At 37.6% G+C, this 19,844-nt stretch overlaps 1 protein-coding gene across 4 annotated transcripts in view; it reads right to left on the reverse strand.

Annotated features, from left to right (window-relative positions):
- The window catches only part of PHACTR1 (phosphatase and actin regulator 1), a 302,539-nt gene that overhangs the window by 206,214 nt on the left and 76,481 nt on the right, over positions 1–19,844 (reverse strand). The window lies entirely within an intron of this gene.

Below are 19,844 nucleotides of genomic sequence, written 5' to 3' on the forward strand. Positions count from 1 at the left end.
ATGTTCTGTTAAGAAAGTCTATAGAGACTCATCAGGGTTAAGTTAGAATAAGTTGTCACACTATTAACCTTTATGAAAAATTTGTCCAAATAGGCCTGTAAGAAAAGTGCCATTTTATTTTATAGTAAGATTCTTACTACCCCAGCATCTTCTCTCCAATGGTACTTGATATCATTTGTTTCCCAGAAAGATCAAGGAGGAAAACAGTTCATTCTGACAAATCCAACACAAATCCTGACACAAATAAAATCATATGTACCTTTACTGGTGTCAGGCTAAGTCATTCTGCTATGAACAAAATCAACCAGAATTTGAGGAAATTAAAAAACCCCTAACCATATAAAAACAACATAGCAGAAATTTAATTTCTAGAACTTTTAGTTTTAAAAATATGAACAGTGCATGGCCTAAACCTGTTCACTAACTACAAGAACTCACTGAGTTCTCCAATGGATCAGTTATTTTTGAACATAAAATGTGTTTTGACAAACTTATTTTTCTCCTCTGTCTGTAAAGCACTGCAATAATTCTAGCACTCTAATATTAAATAAAGCTATCTTTAGCAAGGAACAGACAACTAGAGAGAATGCTTTCTATATGAATGCATGCTACACTTGAACAGGGGCCAAACTATTTCCCTCTACATGTTAACAGATTCAGGACAAGCAGAATGATCCCATAGAGAAAAAGACAAAGAGACAATCAAAGACACAGAGCAGATTGCACATAAAGAGCATTTAAACAGACCAGGACCCTTCAGGATCTAGAGAAATGAGCGATGACTAAAATCCTCATTAGCTTGCAGAAAGTGAGTAGGAAATGACTATTCACTGTTTCTCCTAATAGAAATAAAATGAAATCAGTAAGATCAGCACGTGGCAGGATAAAAACAGCAAAAGGAGGCTTTTTTTTGTGCAACATACAGTTCAGCAGTGGAACCACATGCTGTGGGAAGACATGCTAAAAATCCTACCAGCTTCATAAAGCATTCAGGCAAATAAATGTAAGGAGAGAAAAAAAGTATCTATCAGGGGCTTACAAACATGGAGAAGCTTATTTGGCTCACATAGACTACAAGCTACAGATCTCCAGAGACCACTATAGTGCACTGGGGAAGTATTATTTTATACTTACCTAATTGTGCTCTTTCCTAGGCATCAGCTATCAGGTGGTATTAAAATTAGGCTAAATGGACTTTGTAGCAGAATGCATTTTATTAAGTTTATAAAACAAAACCAATTCAAAATGCTGACATGAATCTCAACTGCACTCAAATTAGTCCCCATTCCCAGATTGCCTGACATGAGAAGGTTAAAAAATACAAAAAAGTTGCAGAACACAACTATGAAAAATACTAAAAGCTAAGAATACTTAGTATGCATTCATTTGGAAATAAAGTATGTAGACAATTATATATTGTGCCTTTGCCAGTTTAGCAAAGTAACATTGGCTTTTAGTACAAAAGCTTTATCATTTTGTAAATCAGCATGCTTTGAATGGTCATGCATGCCCTACGAATGCATACTGCTCCTGGAAAATAACTAGCAAGTACAAATGAAATCGAAAACAAAAATGAACGATCTATGTAAAAGATTTCTGCTGGCTGATTAAAAAAATCTATTTTAATCACGATTTCAAATCCATCAACTCTGGCTGTAAATACATTCCTTCAGCTTAGAAGCTATTTGCAAGAAATATCAATTCAAGAACTTCATCAGACTGTCAAAAATAATACAATGTTCTTAGGTACTAATCAATTATAGAAAAAAACCCACAAGTTGTCAGCACATTTTCACCAGCAACGGTTATTGGAGCTTCTATAAGATAAATCAGCAGAATCAGCTGGTTTTACCAGTGGCCTAAGAAAATGAAGTTTACTTAATATACTCTCTATGTGTTTCCTTCTCCCCATCCTTCCCAGTAACTTAAAAATCTGGTGGCCGAAGCTGCAACTGGCGAACAATCCTGGTAGCAGTAGTGCTTCTAGAGGGAAGGAAAAAAATACTAGGATAATTTGTTTGGCTTCAGCTTTTGACTGGCCTTGAGGCATCCCTTTGAGCAGCCGCTGTCATACCTGTTGTACTGGACAACACAAACCCTGTGGCTGAAGCTCCTCTAACTTGGCCAGACCCCTTCCCTTCCTGTAACATTGTTGAAGGGAGAAGGGGGCTCTAGCACAGAGACACATTGAATGGGCTCTCCAGAGAAAGAGAGCAGGCTGCCCTGCACAGCCACTGTTGGCAAGAAGTGCCTGGATCTCTTCTCCAACCTTGCAGGCATGGGACAGCTTTCAATTGCTCTGTTTAGCTGCCTTAACCTTATAAAGGGTACCCACAAGTGAACAGCCCAGTGGGAACAATCCCTGCACTGCATTCTAAATTAAGTCCAGAGGCTGCCTTGGAGAGCTTCTGTTGGCCATAGTCACGAGCACAAAAGGGAATTCCTTCAAGGACCATTGGGATCAAGTACTCAGAAACAAGTCCTTTTCAAGCCACCTCTATAGATCCAGCCACAGAAAGCACAAGGAGTGAGAGAACTGTGAGGAAAGACTCCACTCTATATTCCTCCTTCAACAGTGAAGACTTCAGTGACAGGGAGCAAGTCTACAGAAAACTTAACTTCTCTGTTTTTCTGCTGTGGGACCACACAAAATGATTAACACAGGATCCATTCTGCCCCTATTCCCTGCCCTGCTCCATTGCTATCACCTTTAGGAAAATCCAGTACAAATTAAAACCTACCAAAAAGAATAAAGAGGAGAGATAACAAGATGGAATATTACAAGGAAAAAAAGAAGCAAATGGGTGTCCAGCTCTCTCTAGTGCTCAGTAAGAGCTGAGAAACTAAATCTCATTTAAGACTGTGACCCAGCTATTAGCTACCAAGCATTGGCACCCCAGTGCAGACAGCAATAAATTCCTCTCTGAAGAATATTTGTTGAAGAAAATACGCAAACACTGACACTCCTGCTAGATGAAGACTTGATCATGATAAACTACTGGTGTTTTCTTGCAGCAAAGGGGTATGAGGTTGCTGCTCTGAAGGGACAGTATTGTAATGAGACTGACTAATACTAGGAGTGTTATGAAGAGTGTTACTCTGGGAGCACACAAGGGACTGGCCTTGTATTTTCAGTCATTACCATTATTTTTCTCCTAGTCTCATTAGCACCATTATTTAGAACAGCATCTGCACACAATCACAAAAATAGAGTCAAGTGTGTTGCCTCCTTTTCCCATGTGTGCTGTTAACTCCAATTTTTCAAACAAGCATTCCATGTGCACACGGCTCCACCAGCATGAAGAAATCTATTTTGGGACTGCTCTAATCACTGGGCACAAACAGGGAGGCAGTCAATGGCCTATGCACTTACAAGCAGTAACATTTGCACAAAGTGGGAACACAGTGAAACAAGCATAAATATAGTCACAAAGATTTCTAACTCAAAAGAAAAGAAAAGAAAGAAAAGCTACTCTTCCACTGTGGGAGTTTTTTCAAATCAGAGAGAGATGTGAGGAAGAAGGTTCAGAGTGGTGTTAGCCAGGTGTTAAGTAATATGGATGTGGAAAGGAGAAAGGGACATGTAAGTGCAATGAGCCATTTTCTTGAACACTAAGTGACAAAGCAACCAGAGAGAACATTAAAATATAGATGAATGGTTACATTTTTCAGTACCTTAGAGAAGCAAACAAAACATTTGGTCATAAGGAGGCCAGAAGACAAAAGGTCTCCAAAAGCATTATCTATTTTCTCAGCCACTCTGCAAAATGTAAAGGCCATACTTTAATCTGGAAGGAGCCTCCTCCAAGCTATCAGGGAGATGCGCCAGTGTGCTTTGACCAGATCAGGAAATGCATTTTGCAATAAACTACTGTGAAAAAAAGCACCTGATTGAGCTTTGGTGGTGCCCTGAGGGGCAGTTGCCCTCTTACATTGATGGGACATCAGTATAGCCCCATCCACTCCAGTGCAAGCATAGAATTTGAGGTCAGCATTGATCTTCTTTACTCAAACTGTTGTCTTTTTTCTCTCATGTCTAGCTGCCCAGCATACCTGTGGTATACAAAGCTGGACTCTCCTTTGGTGGTGTCTCTGCCTGAGCAACAGAAGGACTGTTCAGGGACTGGACTTAAAATAAATTTCAGCTGGCTGTACACCACAGACTTGTGTAATTTATGCTAGCTTTTATTCTCAATAGGGTGTCCATCAACCTTTCAAATCAAGTTAATACAAAACCCTGGATAGCTCTATTTGAGTAAATCTATTTGAAATTAACTGTCTCCCATAACAGCAAAAAGTCAGAAGATGAGAACCAAAATTAGTAGCAATAAACATATCTTCAGCATCTCCTCCATCTCTACATTTTCTACTGAAATGCCATCAGAAAAAACATAAAGTTTCCCTGGCTAGCATGATCCAGTTTCCTGACTGTGTATCTGTCCCTGCTGACCCTCTGTTGTACCTCCAAATAACTATGAGATTTTCAAAGCTTATGGAGGGAGGATGCTGGAGTGAGGGGGAGGAAATCATGCCTTGTTGGTAAATCAGTAACCACACATTTAATGAAGCAAGCTGTCAGACCGACATAAATTGTGCCTGCTACTGAGACAGAAGTTGCTAAAGAATGAGCTATTCACCCCTGACATCAGAAGGACTCCAGACCAAAGTTTCCCCTGACTAGAGTGCCTCAGGAGATAATTAGCTAGCAAATAATGCCTACACATGTCTTCACCTTGGTCCTTATTGTGACCAACTCTTTGGATTTACAGTTCAGGGCCATTCTAGCCAGTTACTTCTACTGTTGGCTAATACAGAATGCAGAAGAATATGTAATATTTTTGTGTGTGTATGTTCATAACCAAAAAAGTATCAAAAAGGAGCTTATTTGTGGGTGTTTCAATGAAAAAAGTGTCATTTGGCAAGCAAATGCTTCAGCTGTACCTTCAGCTTATGCAGCTTGGGGTGATACAACTGTGCTGATCTAAATTAGTGATGCACCTGATCTTTTATCTTCAGCAGATCATAGTACACCCAATTTCACATCAAACAGCAGCAACACATCTCATTGGATAACAGAAATCATCAGATAATGTATATTTAAATATAAATGTGTCACAAAAGAAAATCCCAAATTACCTTCCCTGACTAGTACTGATTAACAACTTCTAGAGAGATTTCAACGGAAAAATAATTCTGCTGAAAAACTGTCCTAACCTGACATAAGATTTCTCAATGAGATGAATAAAGGTTGCTTTATCATTGGAAGTTTTTTGATTGACCCCTCTTGTTATCCTGGGTTTGATATCAGCTTAAGTAAAGACAAGTGACAGTTTAAATACTGCTTTAAAACTGCAGCTTGGTGTCCTGTTTGATCAACTGCATATCCTTTCATATGAACTTCAGGAGAAAAAATACAGTGTGGAAAAAACAGTGGAATATGTTGTAGTCATCCATTTTGCTAAAGTCACAGAAAAGCAAGAAATTTCCCTGCCATAAGTGACACAGCTGAATCTCAGAACTCCTTACAGCCTTCTGATCAAGCAAGACCACTAGTAACTTCCAAAGTACAAGCAATAATTTCATATTCTCCCCTCCTTGAAGAAAGTAGGAAAATAAATAATCAAGCTGGTTTTGAGTTACAGCTGAGTAATGAATACAGTACAATACTGCACTACTCCATCATTCATTCATTCAGACACTTCAGGATTTCTCAGTGCTCTGAAGAACCACAGAAGCTAATCATCTTCCATTTGAAAATCAGAAATAATAGCATCATCTCAGCATATGAACTAGGATTCATGATCTGAAACTTACTTCACAACAAGTTATTCCAGCCATTTATTCTTTAAATATTTTATTAACTTCTATGACATGCTTTCTTTGGCTGGGGAAAGGAGTTGGTTGGGCTGAAGAGCTCAGAAGGAAATCTTAACATCAGGTGTTTAAATGTCACTGGTATCATGTACCTAAAATAAGCATTCTCTTAAGAACACACAGGGATAAAAATCTGGCCCTACAGAAGTTAGTAGAAGAAACTTAGCCTTTGGTTTCAATATGTCTAGAAACTCATCCAAAATTTGTGGATTGGTCTGGCACATTCAAGATGAACGGATTTGTTTGCTGAAGAAAGGCTGCGAATTAATGGCTCACCACAGATGCATGCTCTGAGGAGTGTGACTTCTCACAGGACTCCCCCTGACTGTATCAGGTTTTATGGTAAGGGTCCTCTCCAAGTAAAGGTCATGCAGATTTTCACAGGAATAAACAGAGACAGCCTTAAAATAGTCCTCCAAGACAGCAGTTTGCTTATAAGAACGGTACTTAACTGAAGTTTCATTACAGTGAATTATGGTTTGCAGGCACCTTGTTATTTAATAATGTACACGAAACAATTTAGATGAAAATGCAATAGATTCTCACCAGATTTTTGTATGCAGGACATGGACTCAAGACATGCTGAACAGGCGGAGACACTGAAGAAATGACTGCTTGAGATATCATTACTTGAGTGTATTGATAAAGTGGAAAATAGAGCATGAGGAAAAAATGCATGGGAGGCGTAATTACTATTTGCAGTGTCTGACTTTAATGCTACACAATAGTAATGTGAATAAATCCACATCTTAGCACTCAGGTGGCTACAGTAAAGAGGCTCTCCTGAAACCATTGTGCACATACCCAATACACACACATCTGCAAGGATCTACCTACACATAACTGAATCTACTGATTGCCATATCATTGCAGCACTTCTTCTGTGCTAGTCCACATAGCTCAAAGATGATTATACATTGGAACAATTTTAATCCACCTTCAAGTATCACCATCTGCTCACCTCACTAGGACATCAGATTAAATATGTGTATAACACCCAACAAATCCTTACCCAGCATAACCCACAAGCAAGTGAAATTGGAAACAAGAGGTACAACAGTTTCCGAGTTGACCCTTGGTGTACATCTTTGTCTCTAACACACACAGTTGGGCATGCATTTAATTCTCACACTCCGTGTACACCCATAAAAGCCATCTCTTCATACATAAACTGCTGCAGCGCTATGCTTTAGCACTGCTGTTTTTATGTATTTGCTCAAATTTTAGTCAAGTACTTATTGAATGAGAATGCCTTCTGATATTCAGAAAGACTAAAATTTACTTTTGCCTTCTCATTTCTCCAGGTCTTGAACTAGACCATTGTCCAATTGATAGAACAAAAGATGCGGTCACATGGTGTGTTTAGCTACTCAGAACCTGGATCTTCCTCTACCCCTGCATCAACCACTGAAGACCTCAGAACTTTTTACCCATTTCCTCAGGAAAGCTTTGACTTACAAGAATTTGCAGTGGTATTTCATAGGCTCCTCTCCTGGAGTATTTGAAATGTGCATCTTCACAACTCTCAGAGCAGAACAACACTTAATTCTGGGAATGCATTTTAAAGAGTAAAATGAAACTGTGTTTTATTTCCAACGTTGAAACAAGAGAATTGTTTTAAAACATCAAGTATCAAGTAAACAAACACACACTTTGCTTCATTAAAACCAGCAAAATCACAGTCCTCATTAGGGAACAGAAGGAAAACACAGTATCTAATAATTCATTCATCAGTACAAGCACTGAAGAAAAGTGCAAAGTCCACAAGAAAAACAAAACCATGATAAAATCTCTCTTTTTTGTTTTCCATCTTCAGATTTTGACAGTTACAAGGTGGAGAAGCACCCTGCAATTCAGCTGAGGGCTGATAGTCTCTCTTTTCATCCCATGGACATATGCAGCTGCCAGGGTGTCAGACCGAAGCAAAAATGGGACTTTAATCAAGCAATTCACAAGCAGCCTGAACCTTGACAGCCACTTTTTTTCCTTTTATTACCTTTAAAATAAAAGGTTATAATTTGATTCAAAACAAAGAGCTAAGAAAACCAAGACAGACATCCTCAAAAGCTTCTTGTTGGAACTTAGAAAGAAAAAAAGTACTTTAATTCTGTAGTCTCCTATTCTATTATAAAAAAAACAACCAAAAGTTTTCTTTTTGTTTCAAAAAAATCACAAACCTCAAAGCATTGAAGATATTTGATGTAATGCTCGTCAGATTTTTGAAATTTTTTTTTATCCCATAAAATTTTTTGTTATCGCATGGTTGTAAGACCACTGAAGAATCAGGGTCTCAATCCACAGGTTAGGATTGGGTTTGGTAAGTGCAGTAAGGACAGAGAATTCTTTAACTAAGAATTGAGCTCGAAAGCCACATTATACTCTCATTTAAAGTGCTATGAATCCCAAATAACACAATAGCAGTAGGGTTACCAAGATTAAAAAAAAATTTCTTTTGCATGTATTCATATCGTCCCATGAGCTCACTGTAGAGTATAAGTATCTACATCTGAGGTACTTGCTCTAAATTCTCTTCAAAGTCAGTGTGGAAAAGAGATGACAGTAGCTCACCCACCCTTACAGTACCCATCATAATATGAAAACTGTATTTCTCCTTTAAAGCCTTGAAGTGTCTCTTTAGTTATTTTGTCTGAATATGGAGCCTAAGAGGATTAGGTCAGATTTAGATACCTCCCTTGAAAATACTCCTTGTTAAGGGATATGAATCCTACCCAAACTGTCTTTTTGTTATGCATCCAGATCTGCTGGGCCTTCCTTCCCATGTCATCCCCATGAGCTGCTGCAAAACAAATACAAATCCTAACAAGCAGAACCAAGAGCTCTGCACTTCTGCTAGGCTATTTAAGAGAAATATTTGATCTGGAGGATTTAATTATATTCCCTGTTACAGAAATATTAAATCAGGAGTAAATCCTGGGCCTGCAAACACAATGTGTTAAAGAAAGAAAGAGGAAAAAGATTCAAGCTGTAGAGTAAAAACAATTTGAGCTAAACCAATGGTGGTTTAGATCATTTGGTCGTAATTTTTCTGGCTGTTAGTCTGAGGGAAAGAGGAGCCTTTTCAAACTGTTCTCAGCAATGAGAAAGCCTTGCTGCATTTTTCTCAGGTGCTTTGGGGGACAGAAACATTCAGCCCTTAGGGTTCATTCCCTCAAGCCTGTTTTGTTTCAGTCATTGCAGCACAGGTCCTGCTGTACACAGTGGCCTCAAGGGTAGAACTAGAAAATTCCTCCCAAGTGTACAGAAGACCTCTCACCAGTCCCCACTGAAGTGGGAAATCTACTTAACTTGTGGATTTTTTGTTTGGGACAAACTACACAAGGACAAAATAACATAGAGAAAGAGTCACTGCAAAGATGTTCACATCATTAAAAAGAGAATGAAATTTTAAGAACTGTAGAGTTTGTATCAGTGAGAGACTTCAGCAAGTGCCAAACATTTTCAGAGCAGGAAACAAATATTTCCTATTAGCTTTCTTTGACTAAAACATGCAGCAGAAAAACAACCAGGTATCCTGAGGGCTGATGGGCTGTTTCAAAAATTCAAAAATAGTCTCAAAAGTCTCAAAAATAATAACAAGAAAGCAATTTAACCTCCCCTGATCTGTCTGCCTGTTGCTGCAAACCTCTTCTCACCCTCCCTAGTCTAGGCAGTCAAAATATCCACACGGAGAAAAAAAACCCAAGTTCACCTAAAGATTCTAGCCATGTGCCAGGCATGTGGAGTACTGCACAAATGCAGTTTTGGGGAGGAAGGGAAGCCTGGCACTGTTTTCTTTTGTGGTTTTGTTTTTCCATTCTGTTGATCCTTTAGGATTGACATCCAAATGTAAGCAGTGGCTCAGACTGTCATGATTTCTCTGTGATAATCTTCAACAGGCACAATCCTGGAGGACTCATTGCCCGCTGTATTTTCCACTGCACCTTGTGGTACCTTCAAGTTATTGAAGGCAATCAGCTGCTCTGCAAAGACTGAAGTTCAAGGATGCAATCTCTGCTGAGGATGCTCCAGCACTCTACAGCTAAGATGTAAGCGAAGTCCATCCACACCTCAGGGAAAGAAATATTTATTATAAAAATTGATGTTATTTTATGAGTGTCTCACAGGAGCCCTCCAGAGTTCATTCCAACCCATTATTACTGACCTAGTGAGAATTTGTAAAACCTGTCTCAGCAAACCATTCATCCCAATGCCACATCCCCACAGGGAGGAATCTTTTCAACTTGGAAAAATAGAATTAAGCACAGTACTACAACAGCATCCTTCACATTTCAAAAAGAAACTGCTAGTGACTTGATTCATAATACAGTTAATGTGCATGGTACTAGTGAGGCCAATTTCCTGTGATTTGTTTCTGCCATAAATTTAAGAGGCCAATTTCTTCAAAAAGTGTTCTAGGTTTTACCTAGAAGGATTTGACAAAAGTGAGGGTTTGATAGATATTGCTATTTCACAAGTGCACCACTGAATAACTAAGTCCTGTTCTCTGTGAGAATGACTGAAATGTTAATAACAGCATTGGATTTATATTTCATCAATTTTTTAGCGTTGTGATAACTACCACAGGGGATTCTCAATAACTCATTAAACTTATGTCAATCTGTCATGCTGTTTGCTTCTTTAGGTCAGACTGATCCATCCCTGCTCTTTTATAGTTTTTATTTTTTACCACTTAAGATGCATTTCTGCAGAATCACTGAAATGCAGACAGCATGCTTACCACACATGCTTGGAAGACTTATAGGAGTTTTGTGTCCACCCCTTTTGCTCCCAAAATTCACATATATGGTTGTTTGGGTAGTACTACTCTAGGGCCCACCTGTCAACTTATTTCTATAACAAAATGGGATTATTTTTATTCTCCACAATTAACTATTTCCTGTCAGTTTTCCCCAACCTACAAGTAATTTCTAATCATGTTTTAAATGTCCTTTTTCCTTTTTAAACCAAGAGCACATGAAACATCCTTACCTTCTATTACTTGTGACAGTCATTACATTACTCTTTTATAGAGATGGAACCAGCATGCTGGGCACCTGCATATTTTAAGAAAGCAAAGGGTACACTCCTGTTTTCCTTCACCACCTGCAGTGAATTCACGTGACAGAGGATGGAGGAAAAAGCCCCAGTAATCTGCTCACCAAAGACCTTATGGGTCTGCTGATAGAAAATTTTTAAAGATAATATCCTTTGCATGTTTGGACTGTTTTGAGCAGCCAGATTGGGGTGGAACACTTGTCAGCAAATGCAATGGTGAAGATGAAAAACACCCAAACAGTTCTGCTAAAAGCAGTCAGAACTGTGAAACAGCAGAATCCCTGCTACAGACTTACTTGAGTTATTTTTACAGAGGAGCAGAATGGAAGGGGATGGCTGTGGGAATTGTTTGCATGGCGTGATGCCCCACTCAGGACCTGACTGCTATTTACCACTCCACAGTATAAGAAGGAGCACCAGGACTCTGGCCTGGACTGCTGGATCAGCATTCCCAGTTGGGAGAGACTGAGGTCTAAACTTTACCTATAATCATTCTAGGGTTTTACATAATGACAGAAAGGCTAAAAACACACCAAAAGGAAAGCAACAAGAGTAATTTAAACTATTTCTTCAAGTGTGACTGGGACATTTTCTAATGGCCTCACCTGACCTGAAATTCATAGTTACAATCAGAAAACAAGGCCCTACTGCCCCTATTCCTTCTTTACCCAGGCAAGTACTTTTTTCTCCCCTTCTTTGAAAGGTAAATTATCACTCAGCTTCTCCTCAGTCTTTGAAAACCAGCCCATAACTGGTGAAGAACGCATAACAGCCTTTATAGTCTCACTTTGGTATTCCTCTAGGAGCCAAAAGAAAACACCTGCATTCATAAAGACCACCTTTCAAGGCTTTGGCAGCTCTGGAATCAACACAGCACAATCAAGGAGAATTGATTTTTATTAGTTTTACTGCAGACTCAGTTCCCTCGTGCTCAGAAAGCATAAGCATATGGACAGCTGGGAAGGCTGAGTAGAAAGCTTGTCTCCATGGGTCCATGTTAAAATTAGGTCTTACATATTCAAGCATCTGTATTGCACTTCTTGCACAGTTATTTTTTAAGGCTGTGCTAAGGTAGAACAGTTTTCCCTGAATGCAGGAAGGGGTGGAATTTAGCCCTGTACTTTCTTCCACAGGGTAAGAAAATCTTTGCTTTGGGGTTCATGATGCTAAAACTATTTTACACCCAACTAGTACAACGTGCTGCTCACTCTCATTTTATCTACAGACAAGAAGCAACAATGTTCTTTTCTTGAACACATGCATTTTTTGCTGTTACATGAAAACAACTCATTTCACTTTACCAAACATGAACCTATGTGAGTAAAGGTAAAAAAATCTATACAGAAAAAAAATTATATTCTTTTCTTATAAACAGCAATATTACAATCTCAAAAAACAGTAATCTCAAAAGGATTTCATATTGAGACTCAGAAATGAACCCAGCAAAGTAGGCTCACACTACAATACAACTTGTAAATCAGGCTTTACTTGATGTAAAGCCTCCATCATCTTTGACATGATGAGCTTTTAATTGGTTTAGAGGAAACTCAGTGAACTTTCCCTAAATTAGGGTACAACATGAAGAAAACACCACCAAGGCTTCTATTATTGCAATACTGCAGGAAATTAGCTCTGTCCAGTACATTTCATTAACATTAAGAGACAGTTCCTTGCTAAATGTCACACTAAGACCAATGCTTCTAGTAAGATTATGCTATTTCCTTCAGTCTGAAAAACAAATATATTTTCTCAGTAAAATGTCCAGTTTAGGATAAACTTATTCCTCTCTGGGATCTGTCACTCTTCAAGACACCCCTTAGATATAAGCTAGGGAAGAAGAACTCTATAAAACCTTCATGAAACGTGTGATAGAGTCACTGCTGGGCAGGACAGTGGATGAGGTGGACCTCTGGTGCAAAGCAAGTCTAAGAGTTACCCCACTTTAAATATGAAATTTTCCAAAAGTAGTAAGAAGAAAAATGTAGACTAAATGCTTCAGAGGCAGTTTAAATCACAAGCTCTTTTCAGAGACTAAGACTTCAAGTGCATCTCAACAAAACAACTGGTTTTAAAACAGTTTTTCCACTTCTGTAAAAAAAGGCAATAAATGCCAAAGCTAACTGAATTCCAGCTTTTTTAAGCCATGTCAGCGGAAGAACACATTTGCATTAAACAATGATTTCCTGCCAACAGAAGAATGGGAAGTTAAGGCAGATCATTTATCAAACAAAACACCAATGCAAACCAGAAATGTTTCTCTTGACATTTGGACACATTACAGATAAATTTGTTTCTTTCCCGCCCCGAGGTAGGATGCAATGACTTACTGCCCTGGATATCAAAATCCCCAAAGGATACAGTGTGTCAAAGTAGGTTGGGGTTTTTTTTTTTGTTCTTCGGTTTTTCAGAGTTTTTGGGTTGTGTGGTTGTTTTTTTTTATAATGGGAAACCAAAAGCTCAATAAAGTTGTATTAACTCACTTAAAAGTGATTTAGTTGAAGCAGTGCATCACCTCCATGTAAATAGTTTCCTTGCAGTTTTGAATTGTTCCCCATCCATTGAGCTTAAGTGGTGAGGAACAACCCAGAGCTAAACTCTGCAAAAGCTGCATTTCCACTAAACAACTCTTCTGCTAAGACAGCTACACCCATTGAATTGTTCTGTACCTACACAGTAGCAAGCTCAAACAGGTCCTGGTTTGAGACCACAGATCTGTGCAAACAAATAATAAAAGAGTAGCTATTACGTATTTTGAAGCAGCAAACAGAAGACTCTCCTTTAATCTCACACTTTTCTGGGCCAGGTTTTACCAGGACCATGCAAACAAGCCTGACCTCCCTGCCCACCATCAAACAGAAGCTTACTGAAGACACGAAAGCAACACAGGGAGGCAGGACCAAGGTTTGGAAGACCACATAGGGCACTTGGGAGATAAGGTTTTACGCGCAGAATTTGTTCTAGTTATTTAGACTTTGTATGCATTTCTGGTGGGAGTGCTGCAGATTGATGCAACACTTTTGGGCTCTGCCCGGTACTCAGTGTAAATCCATTCCCTGAAAGGAAATGAAAGCTGACAGCAATAGAAAGTGAATGCAGCATCATCCAGAACAAATTTAAAACACAAACCTTGCTGCTTCAATATTACATTATTCTCAGATACTTTGCATCTCTTAGCCTTACGTGAGGTTAAAATTGTTCAAGTGACGATAACAGAATTCACTAATTAACCGCACCTTTTGATCAAGTGTTTTTTTGACTCACCTCTGATTACTACAGAAAATTCTCCAGACATCTGTACACAGGAATGAAAAGTGAAACACAATTAAAAATTTGTGTATCTTTCAAGGTAAATTCATGACTGAGCCAAGTCTATACAGCGATTTTTGTTTTTTTAGCATTTCATTATTTGTTTAATCACGGGTCTACTTAGACATTTAAATAATATTAAGTTTCAAGGACAGCATACACGCAACCATTGGTTCTGATGGTTCCCACAGACTAATTAAAACATACGTATGAGAAACAGGGCAGTAATTTCTAAATACGTCTAGCAGATTTCTATGCTATTTTTCCTCCTCAATAACTTATATCTGCAAGGTACACTCTAGTGTTTCTTCAAATCAAATTCTCAGTAAAGTAAGTTTGAGTGGCACAGAACACTGAAATTTTACATTTCACCAATCTGATGAGAATTACAGGGCTCAGAACTTGACAGCTTCCAGCCTGTTGAGGAGAACATTATTTTCCCAGTTGTGAAGGACTTCAACTCTACTGTTGATGCTGTATTTAAACACTTGGGTATGTGGGAAATTGTAGCCTTTCTAAATGTTCAAGATTAGGGAAATTAAAAATCCTCATATTCATTATAGCACCTATTGTTTAGGATTATCAGATTTCACATCTCAGTCCCACATCATATCCAGATGAGAGACGGAGTTACTAGTTTCAAGTCTTCAGATCTGAAAATGAAACTTAAAATTTGCCAGCAACTTTCATACAAGAAGCATGTGTATAGAAAGCTCCTTATAAAGAATGGACAGAATATGCTGTTATACACTGGGCCAGACACAGAACAGCAATATTCTGTTTGAGATGGCCATAATTCAAGGCTGGCATGATTTAAAGCAAAAAACATCTTAAAAGTATTACTTTCAATAATTATTATGGGAGTCTTTCCTTTGCATTTTGGTTTTCTTTTCAATATTTGAAGTATTTAAAAAAAAAAAGATACCTGCTTCCATTGTACACAACTCAAGAGGACATGAAAACATGGCTCTGTTAGTTCTTTCCAGTGGAAGTCAAAAAAGAGAATAAACCAGTATGCTGATTATTGTTCTTGTCAGCTTATTGCTCAATAGGCAATCCGACCAAGAGGAAGTAGGATACTCACTTCTGCTCGTGGTAAGTAATGGCTAAAAAAGAATTCTGCCCTGAAGTTCAGAAAATACTGCAATTATTACAATTCCTCTACTGTTTCAGGCAACACTTCTTCAATGATGCTAGGCAACCACTAGCCTTACATGATATTATTGGGAGTAGAATACTTTCTTGGGCAGTAGAATTGTTCAGCTGAAACACCATTAATTTTCAACTCTACGCTGAATATGCATCTTCTCTCATTCTCATGCCATAATTTAACTCTGAAGAAACTTTGGATAAGAGCAAAGGCAGTGAAGCAATGCATGAAACATCTTGTTCGATCCTCTGAATTTTTATGGGTTATCTGCTAAATTGGAAAATTGTTGTTTTCCTTGCAGTGATGCGATGAAATTACAGTATGATTATGAATGAACTTCACTGCAAAGATGATGCACTAACTCTTTTCTACTCTATGAGTATGTAACTATTTCTTCCAGTGGAACCTCAACCCTTCTCAGGTTCTAGCTGTGATCCTCAATACGGAATAGGGATGTAGAATAAAAAGGAGACAGGTGGGTATAAATTTTGATTATACATGTCACAAATGTTCTTACGTCACCTGGTTATCAGCATCAATATTGGAGAAATTTCTGGCAGAATGAGAAATGAAGCACTGGCTAGTTGAGTAGGTATGTTTTGCTACTCTTACCAACATTCCAGTTGGTTTCTTCTGGCACAGCTTGGTTTGATTTTGAACTTGAAAAGTAAGTTATGGGCATTTTGCAAATGTATGACTTGGAATTAATTCAGCTCTAACGAAAAAGGCATAGATTTCCAGATATTTCTAATGGAAATTATTTGGCTTCAGACAAGTTTTTTACTTGGACAAAATAATTTACTGAGCGACATGCATACACATATTAATTTTTACCTTCTGCACTTCTAAAGCTTTTATTTTAATAATATAGGCAAAAGGAAAGGAGTGTATCAGCAAGTTTGGTATAAGAAAGCAGTATAAAAAAGGCTAATTATTTCCAGAATGAAACTTGCAACTAATGTTTCAAAATACCTAAGTTACAATCTGCCATGACACTCTTAGGCTTGATTCCAGCAATTTAAGTTATGTCTATTTTGGATAGTACTGCAGAAATAAAGGAATTCAATATTCATCATCATAATAGTTCAACTTTGCAATTTTGCATCACAATTGTTCAACACTTTGAGTAAAAAGAATAAAAATTCCCCACTTGTATGACAAACTTTTGTGCCCTCAGCTTTAGTGTGACTAGAAAGGATGTATTAATAGAGATTTTAAGAAATCACATAAGTGACTAGAATTCTCTGCAATAGAGTCTGTATTTTTCATCTTAGTGCAATTTCATATTTACAGGATTTTAGTATGGAATGACAGCTGTACCACTGCATCTTTTCTACAGATGCACATCTTTATTTTCCAGAGTAATTACGCAGTCATCTTGAAAATTTATTTTAAAAAAAGCCTCCCAGTGAGCAATGGATTACAGTGACTAGAGTCAATGAGGTATTTAATGAAATACACACTAAAAGAAGGAAAATGTGCCCAGTTTAGTGAGGTCATAATAAAAACAGTAGACAAACTTCGTCTCTTTCCATTCCTTCTTATGTGTATTTTCTTTTCGTCACATGCAAGGGTTTTAGAATTATAGACTAGAGACCATCAGAAACTATAGACGAAATTATTCTGTCTTTGGACCATATAGTGAAGATACAGCACCATTAAAACTTGATAGTTCAAATTCTCCTGCTAATTTTCTGGAAGAGGGAGAAGTGTATGACATATTCCAAGGCATGAATGCTTCAAATTCGTTTCTCATTGCAGAAAAAAAGTAAAATTCCTAAGTCTTATAATAGCCGCAGAACAAAATTTCTGTCTTCTGATCAGCTCCAATTAAAAGAGTAAAAGAAAAACAAAATCTCACAAAAACCCTCCAAACTAACTGACAAACCCCAACCAACCAAAAAAAAACACGCAACAAAAACACACCAAAAACACAAGCCCCCCCAAGACCCCCCAAACCATCTCTTTCGAAGATGCTACTTAAGTCAATATAATCTATGTCACTAGGGCCAAAAAGAAGTAATTTTCACCCTTTCAACTGATAAATTCAGATTATAAGTCAAGAAGGTTTCCATCTAATTTAAAAACATACTGATTCCTGTTGGAAAGTACCTGACTTCAGAAACTGTGGACTAATCAGTACTGTTTAAGAGACACAAAGTGCAGTTTCAGTGGAGCAATGGAGATTGTGCAAAACCAGGTAGCTTTACAGACATCACAAGAAAGGGAACAAAAAAGGGATTCAGTAAGCCTTGGGTTTAATCCTAGTATAACGACAAGCTTTTTAAGGCATATAAAAGATAACAACAGCTATATTTTTTACTATTAACTTTTTTTTTGTTTTGTTTTGAGGCACAGCTTGCTTCCTGTTTTCTAGGCTTATCTGGAAGCAAACACAACACCCTGCAATTTGTTTAGCACCTATGACACAGTGGCAGGCCAATGACTCCTTACAACTGTGCCAGGTGAAATTTCTGGGGGCAGGATTCCTGACTGACACCATGTTGCAAGGTATATCATGAACAGGTTATGATATATACATAAATGATCTCTGCAGTCCTTTTCTGTGCCTGCCATTTTTAAATGCCAAGACACAGAAGAGCATATTCATATGAAGTGCATAAATGGATATGCCATATTAAAACCTCAGCTATATTACTGTTCAAGATAGTATTTTAAAAGAGCACTCTGAATTTGACTGAAGAATTTAAATATCCTAAATGAGAATAATCTCCCAAGATATTTATGAATGATTATAACTTCCATGATATATATAAAAAAATTACTCCACAATATAATTTGGCAACTGCCATGTAAAAAGCCATTTATTGTAAAAGAACTTGCTTCAAATTTCAATCCTTTGACATTTTCTAAAATTATCTCTTTATGGCAGGAAGTTCTAGATTATTAATGAACAGTTAAATAGCTAGCAATAAAATAATAATTTGAGACAACTCTAATGGTTTCTCTAACTTGTCATAAAGGAACACTGCAAAATGACAAGTAGTATGTTAACATTAGTTCCATCACCTGAAATTGATTTTAAGTGGATATCATCTACACCAAAGTATTTTTAACTATAAATGGTTCACATTTGTCTCACAGAACACCTTTTTCTTGGTTTTTTTTTCTCTATATTTAGCTCCTATTCACTTCAGCTAGCAGGACAGTGGCTGATATTCAAAAGTAACATCATAATTTATACAACTAACTGAAAAAAAATGTTCTGAATACAAGTAGAAAGCTTCCATCAGATAGTAGAAAATTTCCATCAGATTTCAAAGCAGTTTTACAAACACTGCAAAACTGAAATTCAGCTAAAATAATTGTACAAAATACATATAAGAGTACAGGTAAAATGGGATTAGGAGAAATGCTAGACAAAATGTAACTAATTGCAAGTTAAGAATGGAGATGGACCAATTATGTTAATGGAACTATATGAAGAAAGTAAAAAGTGAGAGTAGATTCAGCTATCACTGGAACTAAACAAGAACTTACACCTGTTTTTGAACCTTAACCTTCTGGTGTGAACTGCATATCCAGATGTACCACAGCTGTCCACTCTTACTGACCGGACACTTGATCATAAGCATCTTTCCCCCAAAGCTTCCCATCTGGCAGATTCTTCTTGAACAAGCTAGTCAAATACTGTAATATTTAGCCTCTTAAAAAAAGAGGCTTAAAAAAAGCAGGTGGTGCTGCCCACCTTTTTTGTAGTACAGAAATGGGACGACTGTTGAGAGTTTTGGGTTTGCTCCCCCTGCTAGGGTGAAGGATTTCACATCTATCAGGACAACACTCAATCCCGTGGACTTTTATTTGAGATACTGAAAAACTGTAATAGTATAAAATTAACTATACCACCTGTGCATTTACCATGATCCTATAGAAAGATGCCACAATTATTCTCTCTGTTTTATATTCCTGAATATTGTTGGGGCTTTTAGTTGGTTAGAGTGACTTTGAGAAATGTTAAAAAGTCTTTTTTTTCAGCTTGGAACTTGAAGAAAGAGTCAGGGCTCTTCATTTCTCGGTCTCAAGGTTGTTTATTGTATCTTATCTATAAAATTCTTTTTCCTGTCCTGCTGAGATCTGCTCAGCCAGACAGTCAGAGGCACTCTGCCTGCTCCCAGGGCGGTGTTATGTCTTCATACTAAAAACTACGTGTACAATATTTACAATTACTTTCCAATACCTATCACTTATGTTAGACAGTGAGCGTCTACTCTAAACCAATCTAAAAGTGCCAACATCACAGCAGAAGATGGAGGCCAAGAAGAAGAAAGGCAGGACACTTTCAGATCTCTCCATTTTGCTCTCCTGAATCTTCATTCTAAAAACTTTAAAATTTACTTTTTCACTATATAAATTCACTATCATTCTACTTAATTTGTCATGGCTTGAAGATCTTCATCTAAGGTCAGTAACTTACTCCACAGGTCATAATCAAACCTAC

This window comes from Camarhynchus parvulus, chromosome 2, assembly GCF_901933205.1.
Source record: "Camarhynchus parvulus chromosome 2, STF_HiC, whole genome shotgun sequence".
Lineage (NCBI taxonomy): Eukaryota > Metazoa > Chordata > Aves > Passeriformes > Thraupidae > Camarhynchus > Camarhynchus parvulus.